Source organism: Bos javanicus, chromosome 10 (genome assembly GCF_032452875.1).
Source record: "Bos javanicus breed banteng chromosome 10, ARS-OSU_banteng_1.0, whole genome shotgun sequence".
NCBI lineage: Eukaryota > Metazoa > Chordata > Mammalia > Artiodactyla > Bovidae > Bos > Bos javanicus.
Window position 1 is genome coordinate 60,201,442 of NC_083877.1, and position 14,463 is coordinate 60,215,904.

Genomic DNA, 14,463 nt, shown 5'->3' on the forward strand with positions numbered 1-14,463 from the left:
TCTCTTAACAAAGACAAAGGCCCATTTGCAGAAGTTGAAACAACAGCATGTGGGCAAGGAGATATAACACTAAATGGTAACTTGGCTATGATCTGTTGAACAGCAAAAAGGAAGTAGAACCAATCTTCAGGGTCACTGATGAGCTGGTTGCCATAAGTAAATCCTATGAATTATCCTGGGGCAGTGTTGCAGGGCTCCAGAAATGAAGTGTTCCTCTGGAACATACTTGCTTTGATCAACTGGGATATTACAGGACAATCCAAGTTCAAGTTTTCCTATCAGTTCAGTTCAGTCACTCAGTTGGGTCCAACTCTCTGCGACCCCATGGACTGCAGCACGCCAGGCTTTCCTGTCCATCACTAAGTTTTCCTATAGGTTTTGCTTTAAATACTCAGCCTTTCCTGGAACCTCACAGTCTTAAGCTCAAGTAGAGTTTCTTTATTTCTTCAGAAACCAGCCCTTGAGAATTCACTAGCCTCAAATCCAAGTGGGCATAACACTGAGCAGCTAGCAATGCATGTAGTTTATCTCATCCCCATTATCAATCTTTCAGTGATCCTCAAGGCCCACAATGACTCTTCTACTCACCTCCATTTTTATTTCCACTACCTCCAAGGAATAAATAATAACTACATATACTTTGAGGGATTGTTGATGTACTGTTTCTGGAATTTTTCTGTAAACTAAATTTTCTTAGGCTGTTGTGTCATCTTGAAAAATAAATAAGATGTGATTACAACTTGGCATTTTTACAAAGCCAAGGGCTGGACCTACTGCTACTCCCTTTTGCTTTAGTCTGTGCCTCTAAATGTTGGAAAATCCAGTCACAGATATAAAACATGCTCTCACTTACTGTGTACTACTTTGTACTTCCATTCCAGGATTTCTAATAACACAGAACATATTTTCTGCCCTTTTGGATGGTGCCCAAGCATTCTGACTTGATGTAGATACGTCTAGATCAAACCTCTTGCAGGAAATGTCTTTCTAATCAGCCATCTTGTTCTGGGCTCAGATCAAGGGAGTATGAAAGCTATTAGTAGAAAGAAAATTAGAAATAACATGCTGGATAAAATATTTTATTCCTTTTAAAAGAAAGCACTTGAGAAACTAAAGTTTAGTTCGAGTACGCAGAATCAACAAGAGCCAAGCTAAAGGCTTTTTAACATTATCAGAAGTCAAAACACTAGAATTAAATATGCCATATCTCAAAGACTGACTCTTCATTTTTTTTCATCTTCAGCTGAGTATAACAAGACAGAAGTCTTGTTTTGGGTTTGTTTTTCCTTCCCCTATCTTCCTTTCCTGGTACATGATACATGTTAACCCACTCCCACTCCCCCAAATACCCCCAATTACCTTTCTGGGGCCAGAGATTCACCAAATTGGTATTTCAGAAGTGAGTCTTTTAAAAAGTAATTCAAAGAGGAAAAATGAAGTTTTAGCATCATGGCACCTAATCATTCATTATGCCCTTCTTGATGTAGGTCACTTTTGGTAATGTGAAAAGTCTAATTATTTTGAAGATAGTTTTAAAGATGCTTGATCTTGATAATGGACTCTCTAGGGAAATGAAAGAATATGAGACAGTCCAATCAGTCCTTATCTTTTTCAGTTCAGTTTCATCTGGTAGGGGGAGGGGTGTGATGGAAATAAATAACAGAGTCAGTCAGTCAGTTCAGTCGCTCAGTCATGTCCGACTCTTTGTGACCCTATGAACCACAGCATGCCAGGCCTCCCTGTCCATCACCAACTCCCGGAGTTTACCTAAACTCATGTCCATTGAATTGAAGGGAATGGCAAACCACTTTAGTATTCTTGCCTTGAGAACCCCATGAACAGTATGAAAAGGCAGAAAGATAGGACACTGAAAGATGAACTCCATAGGTCAGTAGGTGCCCAGTATGCTACTGGAGATCAGTGGAGAAATAACTCCAAAAAGAATGAAGGGAAGGAGCCAAAGCAAAAACAACACTCATTTGTGGATGTGATAGAAGCAAGGTCTGATGCTGTAAATAACAGAGAACCCAGACCAAATGCTAAGGGATGTATACAAGATTCCTGAGGTAGAAAAAACTGTGAAATCTAAGTAGGACAGTGAGAAGAGAGCTATTCTTTGTAAAAGCGAGGATTCCAGGTATCTGAAAGAGAGGAGATCACATAGGCAGCCTCTAGAGCTGAAAGTGGAGGCCCATTATGACAAAAGAATGACTAGGCTGGGAGGCGATGAGCAGAGAGGATGGGTCATTCATCCTTCTACACACAGAGTGTCCTCTAGGCAAATGGCACTGGTGATGTGACAGTGAAGTCAAGATCTGTTTCCTTTCTAAACGGAAATTTTTCATTTGCTTGTTTTTGTAATGGAGTATACTATCTCACTTTCTTGTGTTAAAAGTTTACATAGGAACTGAAGGGAAAATGAAATAAGCCTAGAAAGGAAAGTGGGTGTCTCTAAGTTGAAAATTCAAATTCAGAGGCTTTTATTTCAGCTTAACTATACCAGTCTCTTGCCACACACCCCGCCTATCTGGGCCAAGGAAGTCTATTTGATGAAAACATTACTAAACTGTCATTGACCAATCAACTAGCATTCAACAATTTATGATCATCATATTCCCAATAGAGAGCCACCTTCTTTATAAGTGAGAAAAATGAAGATAATAAAAAATAAATAAATAAAGGGAGACAGAAGCTTTGCCCTGGTTAGCATTAGAATGGAAAACTGTCAGTTGGGAATACTTGTAGCTGAGTTAGGTGAAAATGAATAGAACCAATGCTTTAGCTTTTTTTATTTCAAAGCAAATATTTCAAAAGTAATTGATGAGGGCCTAGATATGAGGGAAAATTATTATACCTGGAATACCAAGTCAGTCTGTCAGGGGCTGATTTGAATTGTTTCCCAGCGCCATCATCCGTGGAACAATTTTCCACTGCCCGTTTCAATCCCAAAGCAGGATAATTATCCCAATTCTGTTTTACAGCCATAAACTTCTGCCTAACAAACTGCCTAACTTCGGTCTTACAACTCATATTCTATGTTACAAAATGAAACTCTTCCAGAGAGAGACAGATGATGGTAAGAATGAAGTCATCCCAATTTCAAAAGTCAACTTGATTTGCCTTACTGATGGTTGGTCAGGGCCATAATCATTTCATTCAATAAATGCAGATTGCCTGCTGTACGCTGAATGCCGTGCCCAGTTCTATGAGGCCCACTGTGTCCTGCCCTCAAGCAGCTCAAAATCACGTGACAGGGATAGGGAAGTCATAGTGAAAAATAAACACAAAAGGCCATAATGTGATAAATACATAAAATGACAAATGAAGAAAGACATGTATAAAAGATAGTAAAGATTGAACCATCTCAGCCTATTTGTAAGGCAGGAATAGAAACCCAGATGTAAACAATGGACAGATGGACATGGTGGGAAGGAGAAGGTGAGATGAATTGGGAGATAGGGATAAACTTTATACATTATTGTGTATAAAATAGATAGCTCGTAGGAAGCTGTTTTATAGCACAGGGAGCTCAGTTTGGTGCTCAATTATGACCTAGCGGGGTGGAATTGGGGGAGGGTGGGATGGAGGTTCAAAAGGGAGGGGATGTATGTATATATAGCTGATTCACATTGTTGTACAGCAGAAACACTCCAATAAAAAATAAAAATATAATTTAAAAATTGAACATGTTCATTTTCTCAATATTTATAATATATGTCTATATATATATATATATGTACACAGAAGAAAACATGTATGACTAATACTTCTAAGCTTTAAGCTTTCCTCTAACTTTTTACATGGTCCTTGATATACAAGAAAATTAGCTGTTTTAATATATAAAAAAAGTTTTCACCCAGACTCCATTTTCATATAGAGAAAATTAGGATATTAAAAGTACGTATACAAATTCATATTGTTTGGCTTTCCCAGTCATAGTTCACTTCTTATTCTCTCAGTGATATATCTCCCTCATCCTCTACCATCTCTGTCTTCATTCATAAGATTCCTGTTACAAATAAACATTATGTGCCAGATTGACTGGCACATTTCTACCTTCTACAACAGAATTCCACCTACCTTATTCCTAAGGAATGGATCCAACATGAAGCTACCTTGACCCACAACAGTCGGTACTTTGAGGATCTTACAAAAACTGACCCATATGATTCAGGCAATGTTCAAACGTCAAGTTATCTGGCAGTGACAACAGTGGAGAGTAAGTAAGAGCAATTAATCTCCTCTATCCACAACAAAAGGTTAGAACACTTCTAGTGCTTTCTTTGGCTTTCCTATAATATACATTCCAGCTTTCTAAGAACCTCAACCTCTCTACTAGATTATAGTGACTATGTTTGGGGACATGTATGCTTTTAGTCAGTTCAGTCGCTCAGTCATGTCTGACTCTTTGTGACCCCATGAACTGTAGCACGCCAGGCCTCCCTGTCCATCACCAGCTCCTGGAGTTCACCCAAACTCATGTCCATTGAGTCGGTGATGCTATCCAAAGATCTCATCCTCTGTTGTTCCCTTCTCTTCCTGCCCTCAATCTTTCTCAGCATCAGGGTCTTTTCAAATGAGTCAGCTCTTCAAATCAGGTGGCCAAATAATTGGAGTTGCAGCTTCAACATCAGTCTTTCCAATGAACACCCAGGACTGATGTCATTTAGGGTGGACTGGTTGGATCTCCTTGCAGTTCAAGGGACTCTCAAGAGTCTTCTGAAACACCACAGTTCAAAAGCATCCATTCTTTGCACTCAGCTTTCTTTATAATCCAACTCTCAAATCCATACATGACTACTAGAAAAACCATAGCCTTGACTAGATAGACCTTTGTTGACAAAGTAATGTCTCTGCTTTTTAATATGCTGTCCAAGTTGGTCATAACTTTCCTTCCAAGGAGTAAGTGTCTTTTAATTTCATGGCTGCAATCACCATCTACAGTGATTTTGGAGCCCCAAAAAATAAAGTCAGCCACTGTTTCCAATGTGTCCCCATCTATTTGCCATGAAGTAATGGGACCAGATGCTATGATCTTAGTTTTCTGAATGTTGAGTTTTAAGCCAACTTTTTCACCCTCCTCTTTCACATTCATCAAGAGGCTCTTTAGTTATTCTTCACTTTCCACCATAAGGGTGGTGTCATATGCATATCTGAGGTTATTGATATTTCTCCCAGCAATCTTGATTCCAGCTTGTGCTTCTTCCAGCCCAGCGTTTCCCAAGATTTACTCTGCATATAACTTAAATAAGCAGGATGACAATATACAGCCTTGACATACTCCTTTTCCTATTTAGAACCAGTCTGCTGTTCCATGTCCAGTTCTAACTGTTGCTTCCTGACCTGCATACAGGTTTCTCAGGAGGCAGGTCAGTTGGTCTGGTATTCCCATCTCTTTCAGAATTTTTCAGTTTATTGTGATCCACACAGTCAAAGGCTTTGGCATAGTCAATAAAGCAGAAGTAGACATTTTTCTGGAACTCTCTTGCTTTTTCGATGATCCAGTGGATGTTGGCAACTTGATCTCTGGTTCCTCTGCCTTTTCTAAAACCAGCTTGAACATCTGGAAGTTCATGTTTCATGTACTGCTGAAGCCTGGCTTGGAGAATTTTGAACATCACTATACTAGTGTGTGAGATGAGTGCAATTGTGTGGTAGTTTGAGCATTTTTTGACATTGCCTTTCTTTGGGATTGGAATGAAAACTGACCTTTTCCAGTCCTGTGGCCACTGCTGTTTTCTCCAAATTTGCAGGCATGTTGAGTACAACACTTTAACAGCATCATCTTTTAGGATGAGTGATCACACCATCGTGATTATCTGGGTCATGAAGATCTTTTTTGTACAATTCTTCTGTGTATTCTTGCCACCTCCTCTTAATATCTGCTTCTATTAGGTCCATACCATTTCTGTCCTTTATCGAGCCCATCTTTGAATGAAATGTTCCCTTGGTATCTCTAATTTTCTTGAAGAGATCTCTAGTCTTTCCCATTCTATTGTTTTCCTCTATTTGCATGATCGCTAAGAAAGGCTTTCTTATCTCTCCTTGCTATTCTTTGGAACTCTGCATTCAGATGCTTATATCTTTCCTTTTCTCCTTTGCTTTTCACTTCTCTTCTTTTCACAGCTATTTGTAAGGCCTCCTCAGACAGCCATTTTGCCTTTTTGCATTTCTTTTCTTAGGGATGGTCTTGATCCCTGCCTCCTGTACAATGTCACGAACCTCTGTCCATAGTTCATCAGGCACTCTGTCTATCAGATCTAGTCCCTTAAATCTATTTCTCACTTCCACTGTATAATCATAAGGGATTTGATTTAGGTCATACCTGAATGGTCTAGTGGTTTTCCCTAATTTCTTCAATTTAAATATGAATTTGGCAATAAGGAGTTCATGATCTGAGTGCCAGTCAGCTCCCGGTCTTGTTTTTGCTGACTGTATAGAGCTTCTCCATCTTTGGCTGCAAAGAATATAATCAATCTGATTTCGGTGTTGGCCATCTGGTGATTTCCATGTGTAGAGTCTTCTCTTGTGTTGTTGGAAGAGGGTGATGACCAGTGTGTTCTCTTGGCATCACTCTGTTAGCCTTTGCCCTGCTTCATTCTGTAATCCAAGGCCAAATTTGCCTGTTACTCTAGGTATTTCTTGACTTTCTACTTTTGCATTCCAGTCCTCTATAATGAAAAGCTGCAGCTTTCATGGAGCGGTGGCAGAGTGGCACAGGAGCTGAGAGGAGATATGTGGATTTAATGTTAGCTTAAATCTCAACATTCTAAAAACTAAGATCATGGCATCCAGTCCCATCACTTCATAGAAATAGATAGGGAAAAAATGGAAACAGTGACAACTCTCTTCTCTTGGGCTCTAAAATCACTGCAGATGGTGACTGCAGTCATGAAATTAAAAGACGCTTGCTCCTTGGAAGAAAAGCTATGACAATCCTAGACAGCATATTAAAAAGTAGAGACATTACTTTGCTGACAAAGGTCCATCTAGTCAAAGCTATGGTTTTTCCAGTAGTCAAGAATGGATATGAGAGTTGAACCATAAAAACGGCTGAGAACCAAAGAACTGATGCTTTCGAACTGTAGTGTTGAAGAAGCCTCTTGAGAGTCCCTTGGACTGCAAGGAGATCAAACCAGTCAATCCTAAAGGGAATCAGTCCTGAATATTCATTGAAAGGACTGATGCTGAAGTTGAAGCTCAGCATCTACTTTGGCCACCTGATACGAAGAGCCAGTTTACTGGAAAAGACCCTTATGCTGGGAAAGATTGAAGGCCACAGGAGAAGGGCACAACAGAGGATGAGATGGTTGGATGGAATCACCAACTCAATGGACACAAGTTTGAGCAAACTTCCGGGAGATGGTGAAGGACAGGGAAGCCTGGCACGCTACAGTCCATGGGGGTGTCAAAGAGTTAGACACAACTGAGTGACTGAAGAACAACAACAACGCTGTGTCTCCTCAAAAATTCTAATATAATACATAGGTTCTACTCAGTTAACAAATACAGAACTTATCAACATTTTATACATAAAAATAGGATGTGTGATACTTTGTGGGGACACTTTCTGGAATTTACTCGTATTGATACAGACAATATTCTCCTTTGATTATTGAGAACCAATTATGATAATGGTCTTAAATGCATACATTAAAAAACAATACAGTTCTATGGTGAATAATAGATGGGTAAATAGGTGATAGAAGTGTTAAGATAATAGGTTACAGGAAGAAGAATGGGGGAAAAAATGGTTTAATTAATTTATTTACTGGTTTATTTGCTGTGCTGCATGGCATGCAGGATCACAGTTCCCTGACTGGGAGTGGAACCCGAACCTCCTGCGTTGGAAGTGTGGAATCATAACCACTAGACTGCTGGGGAAGCAGAGTTTGCAAAGATTTTTGTAATACGTATTTTATGGTTATATTTTTTATACATAAACACTTATGCTTATTATCATCTTTGTTATAAATAATGATCTTTTAAATTTTTATTTTGCCTGATATTATATTACTGTTTATGTTTTATTTGAGTTATCATTTGCTAGTTCAACCTATCTACCCTTACTTTTCAAGTTTTTAGAACTAAATTTGGAGTCAGTTACTAAGGCATAAAAAGTTTGGCACATGGCATAACTGGGGTAGCAGACACCTCAGTACAGATATCCAGAGTCTGACTGGGAGGAAATGCATTTCCCGTCACTCCTTTCCTTTTCCTCAGTCACTGACCAGTCACAGTTACAGGCTATCATTTTTACTCTTTTGTGTTGGAGCTTTTAATTCATTTCTACAGTGAAATGGTGCAGAGTGGAAAATGAAAGATGGTGAGTTTAACCTGAGTAGGTAAACAAAGAGGTCTTAATTAGGGGGACAAGGGTGGAGAAGTTATTCATCTGCTGAAAGCAGTGGGCAGCACTTCAGAAACACTGTGATCTTGAGAAGTGAGAGGAATAAGAGTGTCTCCTTCACAACAATTTCTGAGCCAGCCCTGCATCTGCTCAAATACTGTGGGCTCTGGTTCTGTGAAGAGACACCAGAAATGTGGAGTCATGAGATAGGTGCAGACCCGGAAGAAGCCAGAATGTCTACCTACCATGTCTCCTACAAAAACCTCCCTTCTCCTTTTGGCCCTAGAGACAGATAGAGGATGTCTCTCAGTGCATTGGCAATTAGGATGTGCATTACAAGTACAAGAGTTAATATTTTAATGTCCAAACGGGTACAAGGGTACAGGAGGGAAGAAGGGTCAGTTATAGTACTCACTACTGCTCTCCGGTCTGGTGGAAGTCTCTGGAAGTGCTCAGGAGGATTTTCAGGCACATGGTGATAATAAAAAGCAGACAAAAAACTTTAGTTGGCTTTATTATTTTTGAAAACTCTCTACAGATAATGCATCCTCTTGTTGCCTGCATCTAGGGCAGATTGCATACACAGCTCCCCCAGTGGGAAGCCACTGCTGGATTTTCACATAGACCTCAAAAATCTCAGCAGGGATATCCCATAAAGTTCTACCATCCTCTTTTACCAAAACGTCCTTTTACAGACTTGCCAGTTTTGTCTGTTATTTGAGGAGAGCTGAGATAGCTCACATCCTCCTGTCTACAGGAGATTACAGTGAGGGATGGATATTGTTTCCTAGGTATAAAGTTAGGTAAGATTAGTCATGGAAAAGAGCTTAACCAAGAAAGTTTTGATCAAGATCAGATCAGATCAGTCCCTCAGTCATGTCCGACTCTTTGTGATCCCATGAATCACAGCACGCCAGGCCTCCCTGTCCATCACCAACTCCTGGAGTTCACTCAGACTCACATTCATCGAGTCAGTGATGCCATCCAGCCATCTCATCCTCTGTCGTCCCCTTCTCCTCTTGCCCCCAATCCCTCCCAGCATCAGAGTCTTTTCCAATGAGTCAACTCTTCGCATGAGGTGGCCAAAGTACTGGAGTTTCAGCTTTAGCATCATTCCTTCCAAAGAAATCCCAGGGCTGATCTCCTTCAGAATGGACTGGTTGGATCTCCTTGCAGTCCAAGGGACTCTCAAGAGTCTTCTCCAACACCACAGTTCAAAAGCATCAATTCCTCAGTGCTCAGCCTTCTTCACAGTCCAACTCTCACATCCACACGTGACCACAGGAAAAACCATAGCCTTGATCAACAGGGTCCAAATGAGGCTTTCCCTCAATAATCATAGCAATTTCTTGATTTGATATCGAAGAGAGAACTGAACATAGTGATTTGCTGTCTTTGATGCATCATATTGACATGTATGAAGTGGAAATTCTATTACACTGACTTTCTCTATTATCTTAAACAAATTATTAACATAGTATGTGCCCCAGGCTCCCCCTTTTTAATGATGGGTTGATAATATCTGCCCTATATTTCTTATAAAGTTGTTCAGTAATAAATATGAAGATGACCCAAGAGGATCTGGATAGTGTGGCAACAAGAGTTGGATAGAACCTTTCCTGCCTATTACTGACTAAGAAACAGTCCTCTTCATCTGGACTTCTGGGCCTCCTATTCCAAAAGTAAACAAATGATCTCTTACTAAAAGGTATCATCAACTGAAAAAGATACACAATCTAAAATCTGGTGATTATATTTTATTTGGCAGACTTCCTGAGGACTTAAGCTCAGATAGCTCTGAGGGACTGCTCTGAAGAGGAAGGGAGGAGCCAGGATATACAGGGGTATTTGCAACAAAGATCAAGTAGTTGGAACAATAAAAGATTACTGTTAATTAAAGAAAACTAGACATCTCAAGCTAATGTTTAGCATGCTTTTCTCTGTATGGGAAGCTGCAAGAGCCTGGGCCCACTGAAATCATTCCTAGGATACGCACCTTAACTATACAAGGGTCAGTATCATGTTCTTTTCCATCCTGAATCCCCTCAGGGTACACTGCTGGAGGTGGTTGCCGTGGCTGAGGGCTTGATGGCTTCAACATCCTTAAACAATATGGCAGGCGACCTTCTCCATCCTTAGTATATCCCACACACTCCTATTGGGTATACTCACTGTTGTTGTTGTTCAGTCACTAAATTGTGTCTGACTCCTTGCGACTCCATGAACTGTAGCACATCAGGCTTCCCTGTCCTTCACTATCTCCTGGAGTTGTCTCAAACTGATGTCTATTGAGTCAGTGATGCCATCCAATCATCTTATCCTCTGTTTCCCCCTTCTCCTCCTGCCTTTCCCAGCATAAGGGTCTTTTCCAGTAAACTGGCCCTTCGTATCAGGTGGCCAAAGTAGATGCTGAGCTTCAACTTCAGCATCAGTCCTTCCAATGAATATTCAGGGTTGATTTCCTTTAGGAATGACTGGCCTGATCTCCTTGATGTCCAAGGGACTCACTGTATATTATTATATAGATCTGGATTTACTGGTCTTTATTTTCTTTTGGCTAAGTATTACATTTTGAACCAACACAGGCCTAATACCTTTCTTATCATTACTATTTTTTGAAATAAGGCATCCCTAGTGACTCAGTTGGTAAAGAATCTGCCTGCAAAGCAGAAGACCTGGGTTTGATTCCTTGGTCAGGAAGATCCCCTGGAGAAGGAAATGGCAACCCACTCCAGTACTCTCACCTGGAGAATTCCATGGACAGAGGAACCAGGCAGGGTACAGTCCATGGGATACAAAGAGTCAGACATGACTGTGCAACTCACTTTTACCTTCAACTGGAGAAGGGAATGGCAACCCACTCCAGTATTCTTGCCTGGAAAATCCCATAGACAGAGGGGCCTGGCAAGCTATAGTCTAGGGGGCCAAAAAGAGTTGGACACAACTGAGTGACTGAGCATGCACACACGCACAGAAAAGTATATAAATCATAAGGGTATAGATCAATTATGTTTCACTAGTTAAGAACAGCCATGTAATCAGGCACCTGGATCAAGCAACAGAGCATGAGCAGCACCCCCAGAAGTCTTCCCCATGTCTCCTTCCAGTTACCACCAACCCTTCCTCCTAAGGGTAACCACTATCCTGACTAACAGTCATAAATTAGTTTTCCTGGTGGCTCTTTAACAGAAGACATGCCACTTTCATGTAGTTGCTAATAGCTTCCTCGCTTTTGCTATTTGAGCTTCTATAATTTAATAAAGGACACAGGAGAGCTGCAGAGAGTACAAGGTAAATGTAGAAGATAGCACTGGAAACTATCTTCTCCATGAAGTATTGTCAGTTAAGACCAGTGTGTCACTTCTAGCAGGCAAGTGATCTTGTCAAACTTTTGGGAAAGGAAAGCTTAATGAAGTTGGAACCATTGTGCTTCTTTTGTCTCAGATAAATTGCAAAATACCATTTATAGAAATTTTTAAAGAAAACGAAAGCATTTCTCTGTGGCTTAACTTGATACTTGTCCAAACTTGGAAGAATTAGAGATGTACAGTATAATATAACACTGTCATCTTAGTTTTTCTCAAGCCCTTTTACCGCAATGTCCCCCACAGTACAAACAGAATCCAAATGCCAGACCTTGTCCAGATCACCAATGTACTTCCTGGGTGAGGAGGAGAGAGCTGGGGACAGTGGATGGGGGGAAGGGGAGGAACCAGGGACTCTGTGCCAACTGCCTCAGAGCAGGAAACCTAGTTCCCTTTCCTTTCTCCCCCATATCAAATTCTCAACTGCATTCCACTGTCTGACGGGGCTGGCCACAGCTGTGGTTGTTTCCAAAATGAAGATGGAATCTAGCCACAGTTGGATTTATTATTCTCTAGAACTGCTGTTCCTCTGGGCATTATTTTTAGAAGTATCACATTGCATAGGGGCTTAATTTTTCTAACTGACTTTTGGAAAATTTTGCAAATCCTTTTTCCCTTAAATATAAAAAATTGATGTAAGAGGATTCTGTTCAATATATTTTTCCTTTGGGATATCCTTATCCCAATGGAAAAACAGAACATGATTGCTTGACCCAGCTATCTGCCTAAAATAATGTTGTTCGATTTTTTTTCTTCCCAGAGTAGATAAATTATAATAGCACAACACAGCTGCATATTTGAACATAAGTCTACATAGTGAGAGGCTGTACAGTGACTTCTTATTACAGTTCTATTTGATTGAGATCAACCAACATTCTCTAAGAGCTTATGGTGTACCAGGCAGTGATAACAGATGACAAAATGACAAGTAAGACTTTGCCGTGCCCACAGGAACTCACAGATCAGTGACACAACAAATGCAGAACCAATAATTACCATACAACAATTACTTGTTATAATGAAAGTACTACACATAACGTTTTGCATAAGAAGAATTATTAACTCTTACAGAATTTATGGTCTGGGAGGAAGTCACAGAAGAGGTGTTACAGCAAAGACAAGAACCAGACATTTCAAGGAAAAGGAATAAAAATTTTAAAGGCACAGAGGCATGGCATAGCCTAGTATTCTTCAGAAACTCAAAGGTGATGAAGACTAAGTATATGCTAAAGGGTGGCAGTTGGTGAGAATGAAGTAGAGTTGAGATCAGATCGTGGAGGGACTTTATCTTCTAAACAGTTTTACCTAGAGCCAGTATAGTTATATTTGCAGTTTAAGGACTGATTCTTGCATGAAAGAGCCTCAATTAAGAAATAATCTTGATCTCAGGCTTAAAATATGCCAAGCCTTTAGTCTCATGCACACGCTCATTCTCACCCTGGCCCCTTCTCTTGCTCATTCCCTTTCTTCAATTTTTATTACTGCCTTTCTTTCCTCATACCCCTATAACCCTTCCCCATGTTTTACTTAACACTGTAAAATCTTAGGGAAAAATCCTTAAAAATATCCTGCATCATCCCGTAGCCAATATGCCCAAGATCCAAAAACAACTTAGAAAATAAAGAGAGAGGTTAATAATGACCCATTGATATACTATGTCCTGATAATGTATTATAAGTACATTAGGGGACGTAGCCATTAAAATATAGACTTGCCTGGTAGCCTATCTGCTGGCTTTGTCTAAATGATTGCAGACTTGGTAACAGAGCTAGATATGGTTTCACCACCATAACAAACAGCAAAGAAGAAAGTTTCCCATTACTAGTGACTCACTGGTATGCCTACCCTGCCCCAAAGTGTTTGCTGGGCCTTTTGCCCTTGGTCAACCATCTCTTCCTGTGACTGGCTGTCCTCATGGACTATGACCCAGGTGATTCCTCTGCGCGCATCTGTATGGACCAGCTGCCATCTTTGTGTCCTGCTGCTACCTGGAAGTCATGAGTTTATAGGAGGAAAGGAAGGAGACCATCTATAGTGGCGGAGCCTGCTCTGTCTCTAGGTATACAGTCTGAACAGTTAGGGTGAACAAGACTTTGAAGAAAATGAGAAGACTGCCAAAGGATCCTCAGATGACTAGGTATAGATGGATCTGGTGGGTAGAAATGATTTGCAATTTCAGTATAAGGAGTGAGTATATGAATCTCAGGAGAGAGAAACATGAGTGTTGTTTTTTTTTAATCTAAAATTATTATTTAAAATTTTATTTAAGTCAAAAAGTTAATTTATTTACAAAATATAAATGTAGTAGGAGGAGGTTTGGGATATTTGTATTTGTGAAAATAAAAATATGCAACATGGATAGAAATACAAAAACTCTCAACAAATTATTAGCAAATCAACCTAGCAATATATAAATATTAATAGCATGAGTCTATATCAGGAAAGCTATGGTTTTTCCAGTGGTCATGTATGGATGTGAGAGTTGGACTGTGAAGAGAGCTAAGTGCCGAAGAATTGATGCTTTTGAACTGTGGTGTTGGAGAAGACTCTTGCAAGTCCCTTGGACTGCAAGGAGATCCAACCAGTCCATTCTGAAGGAGATCAGCCCTGGGATTTCTTTGGAAGGAATGATGCTAAAGCTGAAACTCTAGTACTTTGGCCACCTCATGCGAAGACTTGATTCACTGGAAAAGACTCTGATGCTGGGAGGGATTGAGGGCAGGAGGAGAAGGGGACGACAGAGGATGA

General features: G+C 40.2%; 1 long non-coding RNA gene across 2 annotated transcripts in view; it reads right to left on the reverse strand.

The window, feature by feature from the left end:
- LOC133254679 (uncharacterized) overlaps nt 1–13,959 on the reverse strand; it is a 246,339-nt gene extending 232,380 nt beyond the window's left edge. For both annotated transcript variants that reach the window (XR_009738736.1, XR_009738735.1), the window contains exon 1: nt 8,766–13,959. This is a non-coding gene — a long non-coding RNA (uncharacterized LOC133254679). The remainder of the gene's footprint in view (nt 1–8,765) is intronic.
- Between the last annotated feature and the right edge of the window lie 504 nt (nt 13,960–14,463).